The sequence below is a fragment of the Lepidochelys olivacea genome, assembly GCF_965140295.1.
Source record: "Lepidochelys olivacea isolate rLepOli2 genome assembly, chromosome: 2".
NCBI lineage: Eukaryota > Metazoa > Chordata > Testudines > Cheloniidae > Lepidochelys > Lepidochelys olivacea.
This window is the reverse complement of record NC_140412.1, coordinates 219,098,652-219,123,925: the sequence shown is the minus strand read 5'-3', so window position 1 is coordinate 219,123,925 and position 25,274 is coordinate 219,098,652. Positions and strand designations below refer to the sequence as shown.

Below are 25,274 nucleotides of genomic sequence, written 5' to 3'. Positions count from 1 at the left end.
GATGGTTGTAGATAAGAAAAATGCATATAAACTGTGTAGTGTGTGACATTATTTGGAATTGTGGTATCACCCTGTATCTAAACCCCCTGCGTCTAGGCCTGGCCAGCATGTGCATAGAGCTGTTACATGCCTAATAAAGTAATCTGAGTGACGAGCTGGAGTCAAGCTGAATTTTTGGACCCCGGAGAACTGGATGAAGTGTTCTCCCAGGACTCAGTAAGGTGTTCCAGATAAGCCAAGTGGAAAGAGTCTCAGAAGGAATCCTGACACTCTCCATATAGCAAAGAAACCAACCAAGAACATGTAAATTAAAAATACACCCCCCTCCCCCTGCTCTTGAAACATAGAATATCAGGGTTGGAAGGGACCTCAGGAGGTCATCTAGTCCAAACCATACCCACTTTAGGCCATTTCCCCCATCCCCAAAAGCCTGAGAAAATCAATGAGCCTTGCAGCATACTCTGAAAGTCAAAAACTTTGAGCTGTTTCAAACTAAGGGAATGAAATCCAAAGTAGATAAGCCCTCATCATATATGCAAGGCATACTTCTTTGACAATGTTAATAAAAAAACACAAAACATGTCAGATACACATTTTTTAAAAAAAGCTGCACACAATTTTCCTATTGCAAAAGAAAGCAAGAAAGACACTGCACACAACAGCAGCTCATCTCCTTGCTTAGTGCACTCCTGGAAGGCTCTCAGACACCATGGGGATAGGTGTAGTACAAATAACTGAACTTAGAACAGAACTTTCTCTCATTACAGTTTGAGGAAAATGAACAAAAATGGGGCAGGGGGGAGGAAAAGAGGGAAATCATAAGAAATGTTTTCAGTTTTCTGACCAGCAATATTCCTCAAGTTAGCTGAAGTCTCCCACACTGTCACTGCATGCAGTGCTCCCTTTTCTCCATGGGATAGCCGCAGTGGAAGCAGCAATCTTGAAGTGTTTCTGCTCCCTGCATTTCTTGCACCTTTGTTCATAATCTGGGCATATTTCTTTCTACCACTTGTAAAACTTTCCACTGCTTTCATAATGGATCATGTTTTGGATTGGTCTCTCTCTCTCCCCACCCCCACTCCTACCCCCACCCCCACCCCTGCCCCACCTACTTCTGGGATTACCTTGGATAGACTTATTATCATGACAGGTTTCAGAGTAACAGCCGTGTTAGTCTGTATTCGCAAAAAGAAAAGGAGGACTTGTGGCACCTTAGAGACTAACCAATTTATTAGAGCATAAGCTTTCGTGAGCTACAGCTCACTTCCTCAGATGCATATCGTGGAAACCCTAAGCAGTTATTCTAGTCCCTGGGGCAGAATTCCTGGCATTCATTTCTCAGCCTCTCCCCAGGTAATAACTCTTTATTTTATTTTCACATCTCCCTCTCTTCCCCATGATCAGCTCTGTATACCAGCTGTGAGTTTTCTGCTGTTTAACCCTCCAAAAAAGAAGAAATTGAGTGTTTCCAGTGTTTTTTTTTCCCCTAACGTAGCCTCTAGCTTGGCACAAACCACCCTTACTTAAACAACTGGTGAACGGGTAACTAGCTCCTGGCTAGTTACTACCTTAACCTTTCCAAATCATTTTGGTCCAGCCTAACTTTTAAACATTGTTATAGTTTGAAAGCTTCCTAAATAGTAGTGCACATTTTAGGAAGCACTTTAAAATAGAACATTAAAAGTGGAACTTTGCTAAAAAATGGATATGACAGGCAATGTATACTGCATGAAGTGCTGCCATCTTTTGGTTATACAAATTAGGAATGTTGCAAGACAGCTCTGACAATATTTAACTTAATATACACTGCCAGCATAATATAAGTGCTAAGTATTATTACCATTACTACTACTATGTGTTAAATTAAATGACTCACTCAAATACATTTTATAAGGTTTCTGTTTAAAATAATATGTGATCTCATTTAACATTTTTTTGCTCCTTTTTACTGTATGGAGGAGCCATGAAACAGAACAATGGATGATATAGGGATATATTCTCTTCTTGAAGCCCAGGAAGATACAACAGTATATCAAGCATATAGAGAACTATGCTAGTAAATCATATACGCAAGTCCCTATACTAAAACTAGCCAGCAGAAGGCTAATACTGTAGTATCCATGAGGTAAATGGGATTATTTTTACTTAGCAAAAAATATGATCTGTCGTTGTTTTCAAAACATGAAACAAGAAAAATCCATTTTTTATTATTTGTTATTTTTGTAAGTTTTCTTTTAATGTCCTGCTTGAAGGAAAAGAGCAAGTGATGTCTTAGAGACACTGTATGGTTCTATAGAAGTTATCGTTTGGTTATATTTTACAGTAACACAAAATGGTTTGTTTTTTTAAATGCAGACTAGAAAAGTTGTAATAAAAGTAACACAGTTTTAGTGAAGATTCCCAATATTTTACTGTTACTTTTGATATTTTGGTGTGAGCTATTTTCCTTTCTGCAAATGCACAATTTTTACTGGGTCTGATTTGCATGGGTAAAAGGGGAGGCCAGTTTTCAAAACAAAACTAGTAATCTTTCTAGCTAAAAGTGTCTGTCACTGATTTCTATCTGAGAACTATTTGTGTCAAAATTGACCAAAAAAAATCTAGGGTTTTTTTTTTAGGGTAAATACTGAGTTTAAGGGAGAAAATATTTTTCGTTGCTCAAATAAATCAAAATTGGCTTCACACTAAACCCCCTAACTAAGCATGCAACTAGCCCTCACTGAGGATCAGTTTAGTTGCACATTCATCACATTGCTGACTGACCTTTCTTCTGCTTCAGCAGCAGTCGAGTTAGACTCTGATCAGCAGCAATCAAGCTAATGTAGCAGAGCACGTTCATCAAGTGTTGCCAACTCTCATGGGTTTTAAATCAGAAGTTTCACAATATTTGCAGTTTTTATTTAAAGCTGCAGTTTCTGAAGTCCATTTCTATTCTATATAAGTTCTTACATCACCTTCATCACAGTAATATCAGAGCACTAGGGCAGTAGTAGGGCATTAAGCAACGTGACTCATATCTGCCACATGTTGTTTGTTTTATTTCCCATCCTGAGAGGGGTATGTGTGTAGCTGAGTGTTTAATTTTGGTAGTGTTTCAGTTTATTTGGGTGAGGATTTAGTAGTGAGCCGAGAATCTCAGCTTTGGGGTTTTTTTTCCTTTTAAGCAAGTTTCTGGCTCCTGTGTTTCAATAGAAAAGCTTGAAAATGTGAACTGAAAGTGCTCTAAAGGCTCAGAAACCAGAAGGCAAATAAAATCACCCTAAAGTATTATTTTTAAACACAATTGCATGACTTGTTTGAGGCCTGATTCATGACTGTTGAATATTTAGGTTTGGGAATACAGTAAACAACTTTACATGAATTTCTGCTAGGACAGCCTTGGTATTTCTGCCCCACAACTTCTCTTGATTTTTCATTGTAGATTGGCAGCTCCTTTTACAGCACCAGAAAAACCCCTGTGGAGTGTTGTTACCTCTGCTGCTGCTGGTGTGGCATCTTCTGTTCAAAGTAAGTGCTTGTTGTGTCTGACATTGGAGTTTTTTTGTTTATTCAGAGTGGCTCCCTTGCTCACTAGGAGAGCTACTGGAACTTCTTGAGGCTGGGGCTGACTCAGGCTGTTTCTTCAATGACCATTCCAGGCTTCCAACTGATTTGGGTTTATTTTTCTTGTATGAATGTGTTTTTCTGGTGTAGTCTGAGTGGTGTTAAGATATTTGGCAGTCACTCTTCCACACTGCGGTTATTTTGCCACTTTCTGGTTCTGCTGATGCAGTGATATGTTTTCTGTCAGTGCAGGTTTACAGGCACATTACCCTGCTTGACAGAAACAATGAGCTACAAGGATTTTCTGAGGAGAAGCTTCCAAATACAATGTGTGAGATTTCTCATCTCCCTTCAACATTAATTACATTATCACCCTGAAACAACATTCTAAATGAAATTATTCACTGAAATACTTACAAGCAGGACAGCAACCTGGGCTTCTGCAAAGCCTCTGTCATTGATAAATAATCCACAGCAAAACCAGCTGGGAGACTGCATACCTACTGCTCCCTGAACACCGGCCCATTGCTGGTGAGAAAAGCTTGTTCTCCCTAGTAACCGTTGCTAGATAGCAGAATTGCCAACCCCAAGCATTCAAAAATCATAAGTCAGGCCCAAAGAAAGCATGAGATTGCTTTAAAAACCTCAAGATTTTAAGAAATAATAAACTTGGTTCTTTTTATTTACCTACTGGTTCCTCAGCCTTGAGGGTGCACCCAGTTTATTCTTTTCAAGCTTTTCTCTCCAACCGCAAAGGTGAGAGAGTTACTAAAAATGATTCTCATGTGCTCACAAGACATGAGGAGCTGGGACTTTAAGAAAAACACCTAATATTGCAAAACTTATCAGATCATAAGAGTTGGCAACACTGAAAGGTGCTTAAACCAAAAAGCCAGAGGAGTCAACTGAAACAGAGCAATTCTGTTTGTTTTGACAGCCTCCTTGCTGAGATTTAAAAGGTCAAATATACTGCAGCTTCACAAATATCAGAACAGGAGGTGGTTAAAATGTGTGGCTAGAACACTGGTATACTCAAATCCCTCTGCTATCCCCAACAGGTTTGGTGCTATTTTGCTTTATGCATGCTACCTGGACACAGTTGTGCTATAGAGACGCTTCCAAAATTATGTCACCAGTGACAATCTCACATCTGTCAAGAGACCATAGGCTAAATTCAGACCTAGCGTAAGTGGAATTGCATCAACATATACCAGTTCTGATTTGGCCCATTATTTATCATTTCCATTTTCTGTTGTGCCAAGAGGTAGTCACCCCTTTGACGTCACCATCAAAGAGGAAATGATTTCCAACTTCCCTTTTTAGAGCTAACAGACATGAGGCTCTGAGTCACCTTCCTTACAGCCCCACCCTATAGTCTTTTATTAGAACAATGAGTATTTTGCCTGAGTAAGGATTACTATATTTGGCCTAATTCAATTCTGGTGTAAACTGGCACAAGTCAATGGGGTTGCACCAGTTTACACGAGAGCTGGTTTTGGACAAATGTCTTTGAGAGATAGCATTTCCCTTCAGCTTTTAGACTCTTGTCTCCCAATGGCAGATAATTTATCTAATTGGTTGCACAATGACTTTAAATCCTGCACACATAAAAGTGGCTAATGGAGTTTTAGAAGGGCTGCATATTTCTTTCTTTAAGGACTCCTGACAATTTCAGGTTATATAACACTGAGTAAACAAATGCCTATTTAGGAACAGGTCATTGGGATTATCACTTTGTCTTTACATTGGGATGAACGGGAGTCTTTCCTGTGTAAGAAACTATATGGACACTATTAAGATCATATGATCTGACCAAGACACATTAGAGAGTGTCATAGCTCACAAGAACTGTAGTCTTTCTGCTTCACATATCCTTGGAAGAGAGAGAGCGCAATACCAGACATATGTCTCCTTAAGTGACTTTGAGCTGTGGAATGGGCATAAGCAGTGCCATTGTAGAACAGAATGTTGGCTCACAAAGTTTGATGTTTTGCCTCTATCACTGCCAATACTGGATGCTTTTAGAAGAAAGTTACCCTAAACCAGTTGGGTAGTGCTCTGCAAGATTAAGAAATTCCTTCCCAATTCTAATGGCATAGAAGCCTGGAGCATGAGATCTGGATATCATTTTTAGCTTGCATAGCTGCAAAATATTATTAAAAGTTATACTGTAAGGTAGAAATGGGTGTTTTACATTCATGAGTGCCAAGTAATTTTATTACAAAACAGTTATTAAACTTTTGGAGTCCAGAGAAATCAGAGACGGTGGAGTGAAATCCTAACATTTGTTTCAGAGTAACAGCCGTGTTAGTCTGTATTCGCAAAAAGAAAAGGAGTACTTGTGGCACCTTAGAGACTAACCAATTTATTTGAGCATAAGCTTTCATCAAATAAATTGGTTAGGTCTCTAAAGTGCCACAAGTACTCCTTTTCTTTTTCCTAATATTTGTCTCTCACTGCCAAGTCAGGGATGCAAGTCCCACTATTTTAGTTACATGGGGTGCTTCTCATGCCTTATGGGACATCACAATTAACAAGCAAAATAATCAATTATTAACTATGACTATTTTATTATTAAAAGAAAGGAAATTAAAAAAGGAAAAATCAAAACCAAAACTGAACACTTGCAATAAATAATGGTCACTTCAATTACAATCTCTTCTGTATGTCTCACTGTGGGAGCTTTCAATGGGGATTATACCTTTAAGAGTGCATCTACCCTGATGGGATGCAGTTCTACTGATAAGTTAAGACCAGACTATATTATTTCCAAAATCCATAATGACCCATCTTAGTGTATCACAAATAATCAAAATAAAAAAGACACTTATAGCTGGGCAAAGAATTTCATATAACTGTTGATGAATGATATTTGATTTCTCATGGTGTGACATTATATGACTAAAATATGACCATGTAGAGTTATCACCGTTACAGAATTGCAACAAATCTTATACAAAGTATGCCATGTAAGGTGTCAATGGAAAACTTGTGATTTGCTGAATATGAATAACCTATTTGTATGCATGTGTCATATTTGAATCTAAAGTTATGAATATTGACTATGTACCAGTATCTCAAACAGTGTTTGCTCGAGGAGGTAGTTAGTTTGCCTCCAGTCAGGAAAGCACATTGTGAATGGACAGTTCAAGTTGATGGTCAATCGACAAACAATGGACCATGGAAGAAGCTTATCCCCACCTGATGGGTTTTCCTGTGGACGTTTTAGCCAGAATACGACTCTGTCACGCTGATTCCCCACTCTGGCACTTTGAGTGCAGAAGGTGGGGGCCCGCATAGATTCTAAAAATTAATACTGACCACTCCAGGCTTGTATTTAACTCCCAAGGTTACAGCTTTTCTCTGACCCTGGATTGGTAGATGCTCTCACCACCCAAGTGCAGAACCCCTTTGAGAGCCCAGAAAGGCACACTTGGGAATTCCTTCCTGTGGGGTATCCTCAAGCTCTTTCACACCCCTTCCAGGGAAGAGCTGAGAAAGCAAAAAAAAAGGAAATCAGCTGTTGCCCCCAGCTAATTAAGTAACGTGCACAAACCTCTTAAGACACACAAATCCAATTCTGTTCTTTAAAAAGGTAAATTTTAAAAAAAAGAAAGAAAATACATCTGGGAACTCAGGCTGAATTGGCTGAATTCATGTATCAGCCATGGTCATCTTTCATTGGCTCAAAGCCTTTGTGGAATGGATTTAGTAACATCTTCAGTTCATGGATCTTGCATCCTGGATCTGGGAACTAAGAAGTCCTACTGATGCTGAAATGGAGCAAGATAAGCCTCCTAAGCACCTGGGCTAAGATTTACATTAATTAAAAGGACTAAGGTTTACATAAGCAAAAGGGAAGAATGAGGGACCAGTCAGCTCCCCTCCTCCTCCACCTGACCCATGGGAGGATAGAGTCTCCAAAAGCATATACTTCCCCCTCTTTTCTAATGGGGTTGTCCCAATCACTGCAAGTTTCATCATGTTTCCCATCATTGAGGCAGGCAGTTGGCATTTTGACAGCATCTTCAGCTCATGAATATCTATTCTGGTAATGAATATGCAACAGGGTTGTAATTATTGTTTTCTTTGTTGCAGGTAATGCTCAAAACATCTTTAATGTGAGAGTTTTAAACTTTTTTATTCAATTTCATTTTCTGAGATATCCCTTTAGTTCTATCGGGGTTTAATTGGAGTTGAAATTCTGTTTCAAACAAGTCCAAAGACTCCTATTTCCTATATAAAAGTCTCTCAGCTCTTAATATAGTCTTTAAACTTAAATGGCTTTCAAAGAAAATGTTATTTTTTCTTTTTACCCATCTTTGGAGAGGTTCTTCTTGTCTTCCTGAGTCTGGTGAAGAGTTATGTAAGCATTGCCACAAAACTAATTAATTCCCAATTAATATAAATATTTCTATACTCAAATGACTTCTTACATTAGTAACCAGCTATAGCATCAAATGACCTGCTATAGCTGTACATAAGAAATCTTACTAGTCACATAACAATAATATATTATATGAAGGCTTGCATTTACATATGAATCATTTGCAAATATACATCTCAAAAGAAGCTAATGCCATCTTTAGTATCTGAGGGACAACCAAAACGTTCACATTTAAATAGAAACATGAATTAGAAGTAACCAATATCTACTACAAAAGATTTCCCAATCATAAATGTTCTTTTAACTTTTGAGGAATGAGGACTTTACAGTGTTTATAATAGAAATGCGTTTCAATAAGGCTATTTTGTAAAACTTAAAACTATAGATTTTTCTCTCTGTAAAGAGAATGAGTAAATTAAACCCACTTTTATCACTTAGTTTATTAGCTCTGACAGCAAATCCTAAGCATTATTCCTCTTTGTAATGGCCTGAATAAAGAACATCCTTATATTCTTTACAGGATCAGGTCTTTTTATAAAACATGAATATCTTACAAAGTTTAGTTTCCTCAAGATAAAGACCATCTCTATACCATATTGGTATCTTAATGAAAGTGATGCATCCTGTTTATTGGGAAGGGAATCATGGTTGTTTGCCTTTTTGACTAAGTGATTCCTAGATTTTCAACCTATCATTTGCAATACATGTAAAGTGTTTAATCCTGTGCAATAGTCTACAGAAGTATACCCATATGTACATTCATGATAAGATATCTAAGTGGTTATCTGGATGTATAGTTACTAGTCATTTGCACACTCAGTTACTGCTATTGTGTATGCAATGACAATAGTTGAACAGTTACAAATTTGAAAATTTAGGCCTAAAAATCTTGTCTTCAGTGTTAACAGCCTTATTGATTCTAGTATAACTATTAAGGGGAGAAATATTTCAATTTAACCTCCTTTGTTGCTTTTTCATAGAAGCATTGAACCATAGGGCTAGAAGGAACCACAAGGGTCATCTATTCTAATCCCCTGCCAAGATGCAGGATTTGTTGTGTCTAAATCAACCAAGATAGATGGCTGCCAGCCTCCATTTGAAAAATCTTGAGTGAAGGAGCTTACATGACCAGGCCTGGATTAACTCTCCTGTGTGCCCAGGGCTATTACATTTTGTGGGGCCCCTGTATACAAATCTTTTTCCTGGGAGGGAGTTTGGTGCAGGAGGGCGATTCTGATCTAGGGTAGGGGGTTGGGGTAAAGGAGGGGGTATGTCAAGGGTCCTTCCCCACTCTGAATTCTAGGGTACAGATGTGGGGACCTGCATGAAAGACCCCCTAGGTTTATTCCCACCAGCTTAGGTTAAAAACTTCCTCAAGGTACAAACTTTGCCTTGTCCTTGAACCCTATGCTGCCACCACCAAGCGTCTTAAACAAAGACCAGGGAAAGAGCCCACTTGGAGACGTCTTCCCCCAAAACATCCCCCCAAGCCCTACACCCCCTTTCCTGGGGAAGACTTGATAAGAATCCTCATCAATTTGTACAGGTGAACACAGACCCAAACCCTTGGATCTTAAGAACAATGAAAAAGCAATCAGCTTCTTAAAAGAAGAATTTTAATGAAAGAAAAGGTAAAAGAATCACCTCTGTAACATCAGGATGGTAAATACCTTACAGGGTAATCAGATTCAAAACAGAGAATCCCTCCAGGCAAAACCTTAAGTTACAAAAAGACACAAAAGCAGGAATATACATTCCATTCAGCACAGCTTATTTTACCAGCCATTAAACAAAAGGAAATCTAACGCATTTCTAGCTAGATTACTTACTAACTTAACAGAAGTTGTGAGCCTGCATTCCTGATCTGTCCCCGGCAAAAGTATCACACAGACAGACAGACCCTTTCCCCACCCCCACCCTCCAGATTTGAAAGTTTCTTGTCTCCTCATTGGTCATTTTGATCAGGTGCCAGCAAGGTTATCTTAGCTTTTTAACCCTTTACAGGTAAAAGGGTTTTGCCTCTGGCCAGGAGGGATTTTATAGCACTTTATATTTATACTTACTTCCCTTTATATTTATGACAGGGTGCGAGATGCAAGCTCCATCCGGGAGGAATTTACCACTGGCAGCTCCCGGCCAGCGATGCAGCAGGGCTCAGGCAGGCTGCCCGCCTGCGTGCCACAGCCCCATGCCACTCCCGGAAGCGACTGTCTCCTAGCACGTCTCTGTGGCTCCTGAGGGAAGGAGGACAACGTGTCTCGTGCGCTGCCCCCGCCCACAAGCGCCACCCATGTAGCTCTCATTGGCCGGTTTCTGAGCAATGGGAGATGTGATGATGGTGCTGGGGGCGGGGGCAGTGTGCAGAGCCGCCTCCTGCCCCCGACCCCACCAGGCGCTGCAAGACATGCCAGCAGCCAGCCACTTCTGGGAGCAGCGTGGGGCCATGGCATGCAGGCAGCCTGCCTGTGCACCCCTTTTAGTGGCCCAGAGATCGCTGCCTGTGATTTATTTTTGCTGGGCCCCCCTTGAGCTAGGGCCCTGGGATACAGCCCCTAAAGCCCCTGCCTTAATCCGGTCCTGTCCACGACCTCCCTAGGCAGTCTGTTCCATTGTCCTACAGCTCTTACAGTTAGGAAGTTTTTCCTGAGATTTAATCTACATCTGCTATGCTGTAGTTTAAACCTTTTGTCCTGCCCTCTGTAGCAAGAGAATATAACTTTTCTCCATCTTTTTTATGGCAGCCTTCCAAATATTTGAAGATCTCTATCATGTCCCACCTTAATGTTCTCTTTTCAAAACTAAATCTACCCAGTACATTTGCTCGTGTGGCTTGCATTCCATCCCTTTGATCGTCTTTGTTGCTCTCCTCTGGATCCTTTTCAGTTTCTCTACATCCTTTCTATATATTGGTGACCAAAATTGGACACAGTACTCCAGCTGAGGCCTAAGCAGCACCGAGTAGAACGGTACTATCACCTCCTGTGACTTGCATGCTATGCCTCTGTTAAGGCAACCTAAAATTGTATTTGCTTTTTTTCACAACAGCATTGCATTGCTGACTCTTGTTGAGGCTGTGATCCACCACAACTCCTGGATCTTTCTCAGCAGTGCTGCTGCCAAGCCAGTTATCCCCCAACCTGTATTTGTGCATTTGTTTTTTCTTCCCTAAACGTAGCACCTTATATTTGTCTTTGTTCAATTTCATTTTGTTGTCAATAACCCCATTCTCCAATTTATCAAGATTGCTTTTAATTTTAACTCTATCCTCCAAAGTGTTTGCAAAGCCCCCTAGCTTTATGTCATCTGCAAGCTTCAGCAGTATGCTCTGTATATCTACATCCACGTCATTAATACAGATGTTAAACAACACTGGACTCAGAACAGATCCGTGTGGAACCCCACTTCAGACCTCCCTCCAATCTGACTTCATTCCATTAATAACTGTGCTTTGTGTGTGGTTGTTGTAACTAATTATGTATCCACTTAATGGTTGATCCCCTAAGCCTCCATTTCTCCAGCTTACTTATCAGAGTGTCACGGGGGACTGTGTCAAAAGCCTTGCTGAAGTCCAGGTATATTATGTCCACCACATTCCCCCTATCCACCAAATCAGTTACCCTGTCAAAGAAGGAAATCAAGCTGGTTTGGCATGATTTGTGCTTGGTAAATCCATGCTCGCTGCAAGTGATCACCCCTTCATCCTCCAGGTATTTGCAGATTGAATGTTTTATATATTGCCCTAGTAGCGCCCCAGGTATTGATGTCAGGCTGACTGGTCTATAGTTCTCTGGCTTCTCCTCCCCCACCCCCTTTTTAAAGATGGGCACTACCTTAGCCCTTCTCCTGTAGGACCTCTTCAAGGACCTCTCCTGTCATCCGTGAGTTGTGTGAATATTATTGCCAGTAGCTCTGAGATTTCCTGAGGTAAATACCATCAAACTCTGCTGACTTGAATTCATTCAAATTAGTGAGAAGATCTCTGACATGATCTTTACTTATCCTTATCTGCATCTGTGATAAATGAAAGGGGGGTAGCTCCCTTTTATAGACACCCAGCCAGCCATTTAGCTATAAAATCCCTCTTAGTAGTGATTCTCTACTTGCTTTACCTGTAAAGGGTTAAAAAGTCTCTCTGTGATGTATAGGTAAAAGGAAGGGAGTGAGCACTTGACCCAAAGAGCCAATGGGAATGCTAGAACTTTTTTTAAAATTAGGAAAAAACTTCCCCTTTGTCTGTCTGTTGCCATCCTCTGGAGAGAGGGAACAGGGCAGTAACTATGCAGTAAAAAGCTTTGGGTGAGGTATGAAAAATCATTGGAATCATACCTAGAAACTACTCATTTGAAACCCCCCAGATATGTAAGTAGATCAGGAAATGTCTAGGAAGATGCAATTAGGTTTATCTCTTTTTATTTCTTTAAGGCTTGTGGATTCCTCTGCGCTAATCCCAAATGCTTTTGTTTTGCTTGTAACCTTTAAGCTGGACTTCAAGAAAGTTACTCTTAATGCTTAATCCTTGTAAGTTTTTTTTCCCCCAGTCTAGCAATAGCCTGAGTTTCCAGATGTATTTTCTTTCTTTTTGTTTTTAAATAAAATTTACCTTTTTTAAAAACAGGATTGGATTTGTGTGTCCTAAGAGGTTTGTGCACGTTGTTTAATTAGCTGGTGGCAACAGCTGATTTCCTTTGTTTTTCTTTCTTACATCTTCCCCGGAGGGGGGACTGAAAGGACTTGAGGGTACCCCACAGGAAGGGGCTCCCAAGTGCGCCTTCCTGGGTTCTCAAAGGCAGTATCTACCCATCCAACATCAGAGGAAAGCTGTAATGTTGGGAGTTTAATACAAGCCTGGAGTGGCCAGTATTAATTTTTATAATCCTTGTGGGCCCCACTTCTGCACTCAAAGTGCCAGAGTGGGGAATCAGCCTTGACCGCATCCCTTCTCCTTTATTGTCTATGGTAACTTCACTAGTCACATATGTTTGTCTACTTTGCTTTAGTCCTCTAAAACACAACATTGAGCTGAGCAGCTCTGCCTTTCTATCATCTTCCGTTACGAGCTCACCTTCTCCATTGAGATGCCCACCCACACCAGCCCTGAACTTTCTTTTTTGTCTGACTTATTTGTAGAACCTCTTCTTGCTGTCTCTAACATTTCTTGCCAGCTGTAACACGAGTTGGCTTTTCTGATTTTGTCTCTACACTTTTGTGCTATTCCCATGTATACTTCCTTGGTGACATGCCCTCCTTCCATTTCCTGTATGTATCCCTTTTGTTTTTTAGATGGCTAAAATGTTACTTGTACAGTCACATAGGCTTCCTGTGGTTCTTATCTTTCCTCTGCATCCAAATAGCTTGATGCTGATCCTCTATTATTACATCTTTTTGGAACTGCTAGCCTCCTTTGACTCCTTTTCTTCCTAATTGGTCTTTCCATAGGATCTTGCCTACTATTTCTCTGGATTGGTTGAAATCTGCCTTTCTGAAGTCCAGTGTCCTTGTTTTGCTGTTCTTATGCCTTCCTTTCCTTACGATCTTGAATTCTATCAGATCATGATCACTTCCTCCCAAGTTCCCAACCACCTTCATATTTGCAAATAATTCATCCCTGTTGGTTAACACCAGATCCAAAATGGATGATGATGCTGTATGATGCACATTCAGTGCCTAGAATTATGTTATACATTGGGCTCACAAAGAATTTGAGAGATATTACCAGTTCTATCAGTATTCTCTATTTTAAACACAGGGAAGCTCTCACAAACTGAAGAATTGCACTGTCTAACCCCCATTAGAATTTGCACCATACAAATCCAGAGTATCAGCTGAAAGCATGATCTCTTTGGCCCAGCTCCACAAAGGTAGTTAGGCACCTAAGTTCCATTTTTAGGAGTCACTGTGATCCCAAACCTCTGTTTGACTGTTGCCTAACCCTGTTAAACTCACTTGGCACCTAAGTTGTTGCAGTAAAAAGTACCCCAAGGTGTCCATGTTTCTGCCTCGGAGCATGCACACTGCTGCCTCACTCTGGGAATCCAAGCCTGTCTCCTGCCGAAGCCCCAGTGTGATCCATGAACTGAGGAAAGATAGGTGCTCCTCTGCTTAACTTCTGCATGGGGCCCAATCCAGTTGGCATGTTCAGAGTCCACCTACCTGCACACACACAGCTGCGGTGGAGAGAAGGAGAAGGATCTGCGCCTTTTTGCTTTGTTCCATTCATCATTGCTGTACATCTAATAGATGCAAGCTGAACAAACAAAGATTGAGGCAACAACAACAAAAAAAATCGGTGGATACATGGGGTAAGATTTTCAAAAGTGACCCGAGCATTTACAAAAGTGGGTGCCTAAGGTTGGGTTCCTAGGTACTTATTTAGGCCCTAAATAAGTGGCCTCATTTTCAAAGTATTGAGGGCCCAGCTGCTCCCACTGAGTTTAGATCTTGTTCCAGAGAGATTACAACTAACTCACGGTACATCACTGTTTAAATTGCTCCTTCTAATATGCATTATTGTACGGGTCTATCTCAGGTTCATCTGCATGATTTCTTAGTTTTGCAAGGTCCCTCTTTGTTCCCCACTAACTCCTTTGTCTTGATCAACTTAAATAATGTTTAAACAACCTCAATTTTTGCCACTTCACTAATTAATAAACTTCCTGCTCATCAGACCTAGTACTGGGCTCTGGAACAACCCACTTCTACATCTCTCTCTCCCTACTGAGAATTGGCCAGTTATTCCTATTCTTTTTTCCTGTCTGTTAACCAACTGACAGCATTTTCATGCTCATCCCATATTTATAATGCTTCTTTAATAGCCTCTTGTGTGCTTCTGATATTCTTAGGTTTTTCCCTCTCGCTCTCTTTTGTCTCCAGTTTCTAAATGGCAGCCACAATAACTGACTTTTCCCAATCTCCCACGCTCACACATCTGCTCAACATCTTGTAATCTTGCCACATTTTCAGCTAATAAGAGTTTGTTTGAAAAGCTAGCCCACATTAGTGTGATAGTATTTAGCACCAGCCAGACCTCTATCCACACAGCAGTAGGCCTCATAGCTGGGTTACCCAGGAGAATCTGATCCCCTGAAGCCTCTCCAGAGAGAGCAGGAGTTTAGTTACTTATTCTCTGCTCTCTCATGGAGCTACTGGAGCATTTAAGACCACATTGGCCCTACAGATTCCCCAGGAATGAACAGACCCACCATGTTAACAACTACATGTTTCCTGGGTATGCTAAAAATAAGGCCTTGTGGAATCATTACCCCTATTTGCCCAGACACTGCTATGTTAAATTATATCGTATGAGTCAGGAATTCTACACCTTTATATTTCTGACAAATCTTTCTAAAAGACTAATTAGGGTAAGGGTAGGATATATTTATAGTCCATATTAACTGAGAAAGAAGAGAAAACCAACATATTTACAGGTATTAAACCTTAGAAGTAGTTAGCCATTTTCCCAAAACCCCTAACATTCTTTTAAATTTTTACATCTTTAAAAATGTGTGTATTTCTCTTTTGTTTGTCAGCACTGAGCTACTGTAGTGCTCTGCATCTTCTTTTTCTGGGTTTCTGATTTTTGATGCAGTGAGCAGCTACCTGATTTCCTTTACTATATCAGAACTATTATTTCTTCCACTCTTGATGCAGCATAAGCAAACAAAGGACAGCAGAAGGACATCGAAACCATCATGCATTGCCTTTTATTTCACAGCTCTTTTCATCTGCTCAACAAATAACAGAAACCACGGTTAATCACTGCATACTTCTGGTTCCCTGGGCACTCATGGAGCTCTCCTTATGCTCTTCAAAATGGAGGCACATGCATATAGCCGATCTAAATTATGCCAAGAAGTGTGATCATATAGTGGAACAAAGTAATAGAGGAAAAAAATATACCTGCTCAACAAAAACAGAAACCAAGCTAATAATCACTCCACATTTCCAGCTCCCAGGGTATTGGAACAATGTACTAAATACATAAATATCCATTCCAATGTTAATTTCATAATCTTTCAAACACATTCAGTCTTGAACTTTAAATTCTATGCAAGAAATTCAGTGGCACAATTAATAATTATTGTTGTTTTCTTCCTTCTTGTCTTTATTTTATTTTCGCCCTCCTCTAATCTCACTTCTCTCTTTCACTAGTCATTTAACTTATTGCTTTTCTTTATCATTATCTTCTTTATCCTCTCTCATATTTTATTGGCCGCTTTTTTCTTTTTATTGGCCTCCACTAAGGAAAGTGGGACTTTGTAAATATGGGGCTTTGAGAGAAGCTTGGAATCTAGTTTTATCCAAAACCCATGAGTGATGTTATAAGATCATGTGGATTAGACTCCAAACGTGAGTGAAAACTGGAAGTAGTTGAAGGATGGGAGCAAGGGGGTTTCCGACTAACTTTTTCTGCTTCAACATGTTTTGAGATGGTGGGTTTGTATTATGAGCCATGGATATTATTCAGCAAAGAAGAACTCCAACATAAAATGAATAAGTAGATTATAATAGTTGGTCAGATTCTCAGCATATGTAAATTGACATAGCTCCATTGATGTCAATGCTCTCAAAACCCAAATGCACACACCTAGCAACCAAATGATGTTGTTATCAATGATGACTAATAACTGCAGCAGGTTAGCCCATTAAGGCAACAGGAGATAATATGAATGGTGTTAAATCCTAAAATACTCTGTTAAAAAGTTGCAAAGTCAAACACTCAAAAGTTAGGAAAAGCCAGAGTTAAGGTAGCCTGTGCAATCTTAATTTGGCCTCCTCATGCATATGCATGATGATACAGCCATTAACTACACGATCACGTACTATTTTTTCCACAGGATCCCTGCTTCAGTCAGTGCACAGGTTGGACAGTGTTCTGGGAATGAATCAGGGTTGTGTATTGAAGAAGGCTGTTTTCTGTAGCACTTCTGCCTTATTTGTTGCAGATGTTGAGGCATGAATGAGGCAGAGGATTGAAGGAAGAGAAAGGGCATTGTTAAGGCAGTCAAATTCTGATATTCCAATTCTGTCTGTGCCACCTGGGTGATTCTAGGTACGTCACATACACCTGTGAAAAATGTGGTTGTCACTAATTGAATGACTATTGAATAGCTGCTGCTTCCCTGAGCATCGTCCATACCATGTACTGAATGAGACAAGGGTCTTGAGGAAAATATACACAGACTCACTGTGCCAGACCCTCGGCTGGTGTAAATAAGCACAGTTTGTGTATTTCCTCTATTATCTTTCCTGGAAATGGTTATGTTTCTCCATACAAAGAGCAAACAGATAGCAGCTCCCTGGCTAGTGTATTAAATTAAAACAACAGCAAAACAAAGGGGGGAGAGGGGGGAGTAAATTATCCATGCTAGCGCACAACGTGCCTGTCTCCGGTGTAACAGTCTGCAATTAAATTAAGATATTATGGCTACCAGTCTCAGTAGATAGACAGAGAAGTCCTTTGAGATTTAAAGGTGCAAAACACAGAACCACAGTGACAATAGCAGCATAGCTATGTCAGAATGACCTGCACCTTCCATGGTCTGGCTGAGGACAGCCCTTTAGGTCTCAGGCCTACAGTTGTCATCTCTCTATGGGTGGAGACCTACAACTCTCTCCCCAGAGTAGGCATTTGGGATTGTTGTCCCCCTGCCGTTCACTGTGACTATCACAGCAGGTTTGACCTTCATCAGCACCTGCAGCTTTCTCCCTCTCAAGGGATAATGACAGGGTTACCAGTGACTAGCCAACTTTCGCAAAGCACAGTACACTTATTTTAGGACTAATGCACCACAGAAAACAACATGTCACAAAATAACAAACAGTCTACATGTAAGCTAAGTTTACTAGACATCACTCCTCTTCCACATGAAGATCTGCTAGGTTCCCACAGTCCTTCAAACTCTTCAAGAAGGGTTTAGCCCTTTTGCTTACCAATTCAGGTCAGCTTGAGAATCAAATGAAGGACCCTGAGCCAATTCAGGCTCACATTTTTTTCTTTACCAGACCTCTTGAACCCAGCCTGAACTGATATATGCAATTCCTTCCTCCCCAAAGGTGGTACTTCTCTGGAGCTATCTGTCCTGGGATTTGCAGTAAATACCCCCACCTGATTTAGTTCCTGGTGGGAGCTCAGCAAACACTCCCATGGACTAGCCTATAATTCCTACCTCCAAAGATATATCTAACATTTATAAATATCCAAGTTTATCAATAATCCCAGGACCCATAGAGCCTGCAACATTTATCACAAATGGATTTTAACATTGATCACTAACAATTCTGATTGTTCCTGTTGGGAACCTACCTCTGTTTTCCATCTGTACAATTAACTCAGGTGACTCAGGTGGTTGCTGCAATTGCTGATATAGAAGTAAGGATGGAGGTGATAGCAGTAGGAAATGATGCGATACAAGTGAAAGTGGTTGGTGGGTCCAATTAGAAGCTAGAAAATGAAACAGTCTCACTTGGGCAAACTTTTGTGACTTACTCTCAAATCACTTTTTAAAACCTTTTATAAATTTATAAATTCTTTTTACTAAGAGAACACAGTAATTGTTATAGATTGCTAAGACCCAAAGAGCTCTGCGTGGCTTGAAAGCTGGTCTCTCTCACCAACAGAAGTTGCCGCAATAAAAGATATTACCTCACCCACCTTGTCTTGCTGTCACGCTAAGAATACATGAATGTGAAATGTGCTTTTGCCATACATTACGAATCGGTGTTTTTGTCTATAAAATTCCTATATTTTAGGTAAGGGGGAAGTGATTTTGTAACCTTTGTAACTGATTGCTTCTGTTGTGTTTTTTGGTTGGTGTTCTTTTAATTTGCATGGTTCCTTTGTTAGGGTAAATGAATATAAATTTTTGAAATTAAGTGATTTCAAACCAGCAACTCTGCATCTTCTATTGTGAGACAGGGCTCAGGCAATAAGCTTGTCATAAGAAAAAATATTTAATACATGGAGAATGTACTTTATTCACTTAGGGGTACCTACAACCAGTCCGAAAGCACAGCTCTAGGCCCTGATTCAGGAAAGAATCCTTATTCATGACAGCACTTAGTATATTCTAAAGTATAGTATATTCTATATTAAGCTTGTGTTTTGGGAATGCCATGAATAGGAGTGGACTTAAGTACATGCTTAAATGTACTGGCCCATGTGTTGACTGAGAGTGACAGGGAGATGGAATCATCACATAGGGCTGTAGTAGCCTGTGCTCCTATTGTGCTACCCTCCTATCCCCATGCCACTCTGCCCCTTCCCTTGCCTACCTCGAGCCTCCAAACCCACTCTCTGTAATGGGATGCTGTATGTTTAAAGCTCCAGTTCTTCACAGTAGTTAAGCATCTGTTTAACTTTAAGCACATGCATAAGTCCCCTAGAAGTTGATCATATGTGTTTTGCTAAATCCATGCCTTTATCCCCAGCAACCCTAAAAATATAGGAAATTTCAATATTGTTTTCTTTTATATTGTATTGGATTTTATTTCTTCATAATTCAAATGCAAACTGCATGGCATCTCTGGGTGCTGTTTGTTTTTCAGGAAGGTTTGGACTGGCTTTAGTGAAATAAAAACCATATTCTTCTTTGTTTTCTATGAACATCAAAATGACAGTGCCTCAATGTTCCAGCCCCAAGAGTATGATATGAAAGAAAAAGCCTGCCTGGTGATTCTGATGCTGCTGCCAAAACATTTTGTGCTGGCTACCACAGGCAATGATTTCTCTAGGCAAGGGCATCTGCAAGTAGCTCATTCCAAAGTTATCCCCCAGCACCAGCCCATCTGCACCCAGCACTTGGTGTTGTTTCTTTCCCTTTCTCCATACTTGCAACACCAGCCTTCTCTGGGGGTCTCTCCTTTCCTTCTTGCAACTACTTCTCTGTCAGAGAGCCTAGTTGTTTGTAATCTGTTGTGGGCAAAGGTCATTTTCAGCTTTATCTCCAAAGACCTCCAATGGGGAGTTGATCCCTATCCAGAGTTATTGTCAAAAATGTCCCCGTGCACAGGCACTGTTAACCTGTGTAAATGGACTCCCACCTGTCTTTAACCTTCCTGATTGTTTGCTGCCAGGTTGTAAATCTTTATGACTCAGTTGCAGTGCACCATTTGTTTCTCTGTATGAGAATGGCCTCATGAGGTTGTGCTGGTGAGTTCCCAGTGCTTATGAGCTGAACATAGGGATGCTAAAAAATCATCATCTTTTTTTTTATGATTTATATAGTATGTCAGGCACTTTACTGTCATATAGGAACACAAGATCCCTGCCTCCAAAACTTACAGTCTAAATAGACAGAACCAGATGCTCTTCTCAGAAAATCAGCATAGCTCCTTGGATTTTTTTTTTCCACATTGCTTCTACCTGGAGCAATCTTCATTATCTATCATACGTAATTGCAGACCATCACCTCTTCCACTGTGACTCAATGAAGAGCTACCAGTAGAGAAGTGCTTTGATTCTCAGTCATTTCAAAAACACTTGTTGAAGCCAGCCCATAGTGCATAATTAAGTTGAAAATCTTTTCGTTGTTCATAATGGTTTGTAAATAACAGTAACACCTGCATAGCTCCTTGCTTCCTGTACTCCTACAAGATGACACAAGTGTCCATTTATCAGTTGTTGGGTTATAATAGTCCAGTGTTGACAAGTTACAGGAACCATCATCTCCTCCAACTACATACAACAGGCCATTTATAGCACAAACCCCTGCATTCTTTCTACAGATGTTCATATTTCAATAGCGATATGCTGATTTTCAGCAGCTAGGGGGTGCAACAACAGCAAAGTGATGGAGCACTCTTTTCCATCCTACAATTCTTGTTCACACTTATGAATATGTTGTTAATACTTCATGAGGTGAGAACTAGGGCTCATAGACCTTTCAGAAGACCTTAATGAGGGCTAAGTAATGAGAGGGTGGAAACATGATGAGCAAGGTGGGAATTCCAGGTGTATGGGACTGTGTGGAAGATAGCCTGGATATGAGATGGAGCACAACTCAAATCAGGTAGTTGTGTGGCTTCAGTGGAACAGCATGGGTCTGAATGTTGCTTTTCTGCATCTTGATTTGGATTCAGTTTATCCCTTACTCCTGGCTCCAATTACTTAGTCTAAAGAGCCATGCAACAGAATAATAAAAGGGAAAAAAATCCTCCTACTCATTCTCTATTTTGCATAGGAATTAAACCAATTGGTTATTCTGCAAAATGCATTTTTGTTCTGACTGTTTTCACCAACACATACAGATTTGATATACTGTGTATGACTACATTGTGAAAACCTCCTTATGAAACCTGTTTCATTCTTTCTTACAAATACTGAAAGAAGATATAAAAGGTCAACTACTTTCATAAGAAAAATGTACTTAAACAATCAGATTCCCTTTTCTTATGTATGTTCGGTGCAACTAGCTCCATGTTCTGTATGTATATTGCTTTATTGGAAATGGGGTCTTGAAATATTTTATAGAATTCAATAGAAGTCGATGAGAGTTTTGCCTGAGGACAAAATAAAATCTGAACAGAACTCCAGGACTTGGACATAAGCTTTTAATAGATTATCTTGTTATGACTGGAAGTTGCAGGTACATGACTACGGCTTTTTTTCCACCTGCTCTAGGTTCATACCAAAGGCATCCTCCCTGTCAATTCCTGAGGGCAGTGGCAGGACTCTCAGTACTGTTAGGGCACTCAAATTGTTTCTATTCTCTTTCATTTAAGCCACAATTTTCTCTATATTATATGACTAAGACCCCACGTCTTTGTTTGCAGCATTGGACTCCCACCTCTGTTAACACCACTAACTACTCCTTCAGGGGCTAGATTCACAAAGGAACTTAGGTGTGGTGACACTGAGCGGTGCCACACCTAATGTTTAGGTGCTTAGAAAATCACTGTGATTTCCAAAGCCTGACTTTGATGCCTAGGCTCCCTGTACAATAAATACAGGCACCCCAGAATGGGACTCACAAAAGCCACAGTGCTGGGGGGCTCCTCGCCTAAGCGAGGGAAGTGCCAAACAGAGGGGTATGTGCAGTGGCGGATTACCATTTTGTGGGGCCCTGTGCCAGAGCAAGTGGGGGGCCCTCCTCACCCCTTCTGCCTGAAGTCCCCCCTTACCCCCAGGCACTCCTGTGGGGGACAGGGGGTCAGGGCATGGGGGTGTGCCCTGCCCCACTCGGCGATCCTGCCAGGGAGTGGGAGCGGGGTGCAGGGGCTTTCCCCCACAGGAGCACCAGGCGGGTGGAGCAGGGCAAGCCCCTGTGCCCTGACCCCGGTCCCCAGCAGCAGCGCTGGGCAGGCGGGTCAGGGTGCGAGGATGTCCATTTTTCCAGGGCCGCCGAGCACAGACCCCATTGGCCCAGTGTCTAATCCACCACTAGCTATGTGCTGAGTGCTGCTTCACTCTGGAGACAGGCACCCATCTGGGCTGGAGGGAGGCACCTACAGCATCTCTGCTTCTGAGCTCCAAACCCTCCCCTGGCATTAAGCACCTACACCATTTTAACAAGAAGCTATGGGGTAAGGGAAGAAGAGGAGGAGGACCCCCTCATAACTTTTAACCTAGTGGTTAGGGTACTTACCTGAAAGATAGCCTGTTCAAATCTCTTCTCCCAGTCAGGCAGAGAGGAAACTTGAAGTCTTCCCCATCTCAGGTTAGCACCCTATCCACATTTAATTCATATTAACCACTTTTATTCTGATAAGAATATCAACACATGGACTTGCACCAAAATAACTAAATCAGTTTTAATGTGCACCTTTTGTTATTTTGCTGCAAGCTTTTGTGTGGATAGGCTCTAAGTCTGAAACAGAAAATAAGAGGTAATGAGACAAGAGAAAGGAAAACAGGGTTTAGTTTGGGAGAGCATCTGGTCTTGTGGTTGGAATGGAGGTTTCTAAATTCAATTCCCAGATGAGTCATTGGCTTCCTTGTGATCTCAGGCAAGTATTGTTATTTAGTATTTGTATTATTGTATCACCTAGGAGCCCCAGTCATGGACCAATACCCCAGTAGGATAGCCACGTACAAACACAAGCAAAAAAAAAAAAAAGACAGACCCTGCCCCAATGAGCTTACAATCTAAATATAAGGCAAGAGACAACATAAGGAAAAAGACAGACCTATGGGGGAGCCCAGGGAAACAATGAGAGAATACTGGTCAGCATAATAGGCAGCAGTCTTAGCCCACAAGCAGCCCAGTAGCCAATTTGTCCCTGGTCCCCTGAAGGTTACTTATCTGTAAACTGTGCGGAATAGCGTTTATAAACCTTCCAGGGATGTTGTGAGGTTTAATTACTATTTGCAAAATGTCTTGAGATCCTCAGGATTAAAGACACTAGAAAATCACAGAGTATTTAGTCACAACAGAATTGCACTTACCAATTTCTCTCTCTCTCTTGTTCTTTGATCTTGACTGTTAGTTTGCCCTTCACCAGTACTTCAGCTCTTTGCTAATAAAATACTGAGTAATTCCCTTATGTGTGCTTTCCATAGTCTGAACTAAAGGCATCACATGCATTTCTGGGGCACCCATCACCATAGTGCAGATGCCAGATGGATATTGCTTGTGAATTATGAAGAAACAAAATTTAAATAAAATACAACTCACAATGAAATATTTACACCTACATTTTCAGAGTTGTTGAGGACAAAGGCCCCAGTTCACCAAAGCACTTACACATGTGCTTCATTTCAAAGGGACTTACCTCCCAGCTTAATGTTAAACACATGCTTAACTGCTTTGCTGAATCAGGACCTTAAACACATACCACACATCAAAGCTAGTAAAAGCTGTGTGGCATCGTGCCCAAGTTTCCCATTGCATATATTAGCCAGTGTGTGCTCACTATCCATATATGCAGCCGTTTCTTGAGATTTTCAAGCAGCAGGGTTCTGGAGAATTGTATATAGGGCCAAATCCCTGTCACCTTTCTCACAAGTGCGGTCCTGTTAAACCTGTATGTGTAAGGTGAGCAGGTTTTGGCACATAAACTGCGCACCGTCAGTACCTTAGCTCATTCAGTTTTAGAGAAGGCTCAGCTGTCCCACAGAAAACGATAGATATATTCACCTCTCTTTATTCATATGCTACATGTCACATTTATATATATATATAAGTATCTTTATTTATCAAGCTGCACAAATATATAGAAAAGAAGATGCATGTTGTCACAGCAGAGAAGCTATTACAAGCCTTTTATAGCCTTTTCCAATGTCTATATTAAAATGCATTTTAATATAGGGGAGAAATGTCATAAGTATACTTCTTGAAAGAGAATAGCACATCAGTAACAGTACTTAAAGTGAATCTATTTCTCGAATGAAATGCTCATTTCATTTATGCCAAACCTGGGTTTTTTGTTTGTCTGTGTTTTTCCAGGAGGGGTAGGGTTGCAGAGCAATATTTAGTCCATAAAACACCATGCTTTCTCATAATGTCATGCATCTCACTCACAATAATTCTTTCTTATTAACTGCTTGGGTACAATTTATTTTCCTCTCAGGCGATGAAGGCAAGTGCAAGAGTGGCAGACTCTGGCTGGAGCTGATAAGCCATCCTAAAGAAGCAACACTGCTGGCATGATGAGATTTGTTAAAAAGACAATATCCCATTGGCTCAGACAAACCATGCTGTAGATCAAACCTATCAACAACAATATCTGCAAAACAATACCTTTATGTGTCTGCCAACTTCCACAGAAAGCTCTCTGGTGTTCCTTTGGAAATGTAGTTTGATTTTTTTTTTGTAGTGTTGACATAAAAAACAGTTGAAAGCCTACCTGATCCTATTTATTTTTAATGTTATAGTTTACAAGGATATTTTTAAACCATGCTTTTGAAAATGCAAAATAGAAAACTTTGTAGTAAAAGGAAGATAAAAATATTATCTGTGTCACTGCATTTGCATTATGCCCATTGTACTTTGAAAGAGAATTCAAGGTATTCTTTTTTTAAAGCATGTAAAGATCCTGTTATGATTTTGATTAGTTGTATCACTTTGATGGAAGCTACTAACTAAGCTGTATATTTTTGTTTAAGAAAGCCAAAATCAAGACAAACTTCTTTGTCACTCTTTTGATTGGAGTTGTATAGAATTGTAAACATACATTGTTTGTAAAGCTCTGTTTCACTTCTTTACATGACACATTTAATTATCTTGTTGATGTCAAAGGCCATATATCTAAACATAGAGACACAAATCATGCTCAGGCTTATTCATGCAAAACTCCCAATGATTTCAGCAAGAATTTGTGTGAGTTAAGGTCAGCAGGTTTTGGCTTACAGAGCCACTGCTTAAGCAAAACTCCCATAGGAGACAATGGAAATTTTGACTAAGGAGGC

General features: G+C 40.4%; 1 long non-coding RNA gene across 1 annotated transcript; it reads left to right on the top strand.

Moving 5' to 3' along the window:
* The first annotated feature begins 1,197 nt into the window (after positions 1-1,197).
* LOC311517138 lies at positions 1,198-24,570 on the top strand. The gene is made up of 3 exons (XR_014710613.1): positions 1,198-1,353; positions 3,422-3,507; positions 24,437-24,570. It is a non-coding gene; the product is annotated as an uncharacterized lncRNA (long non-coding RNA).
* The last annotated feature ends 704 nt before the right edge of the window (positions 24,571-25,274 follow it).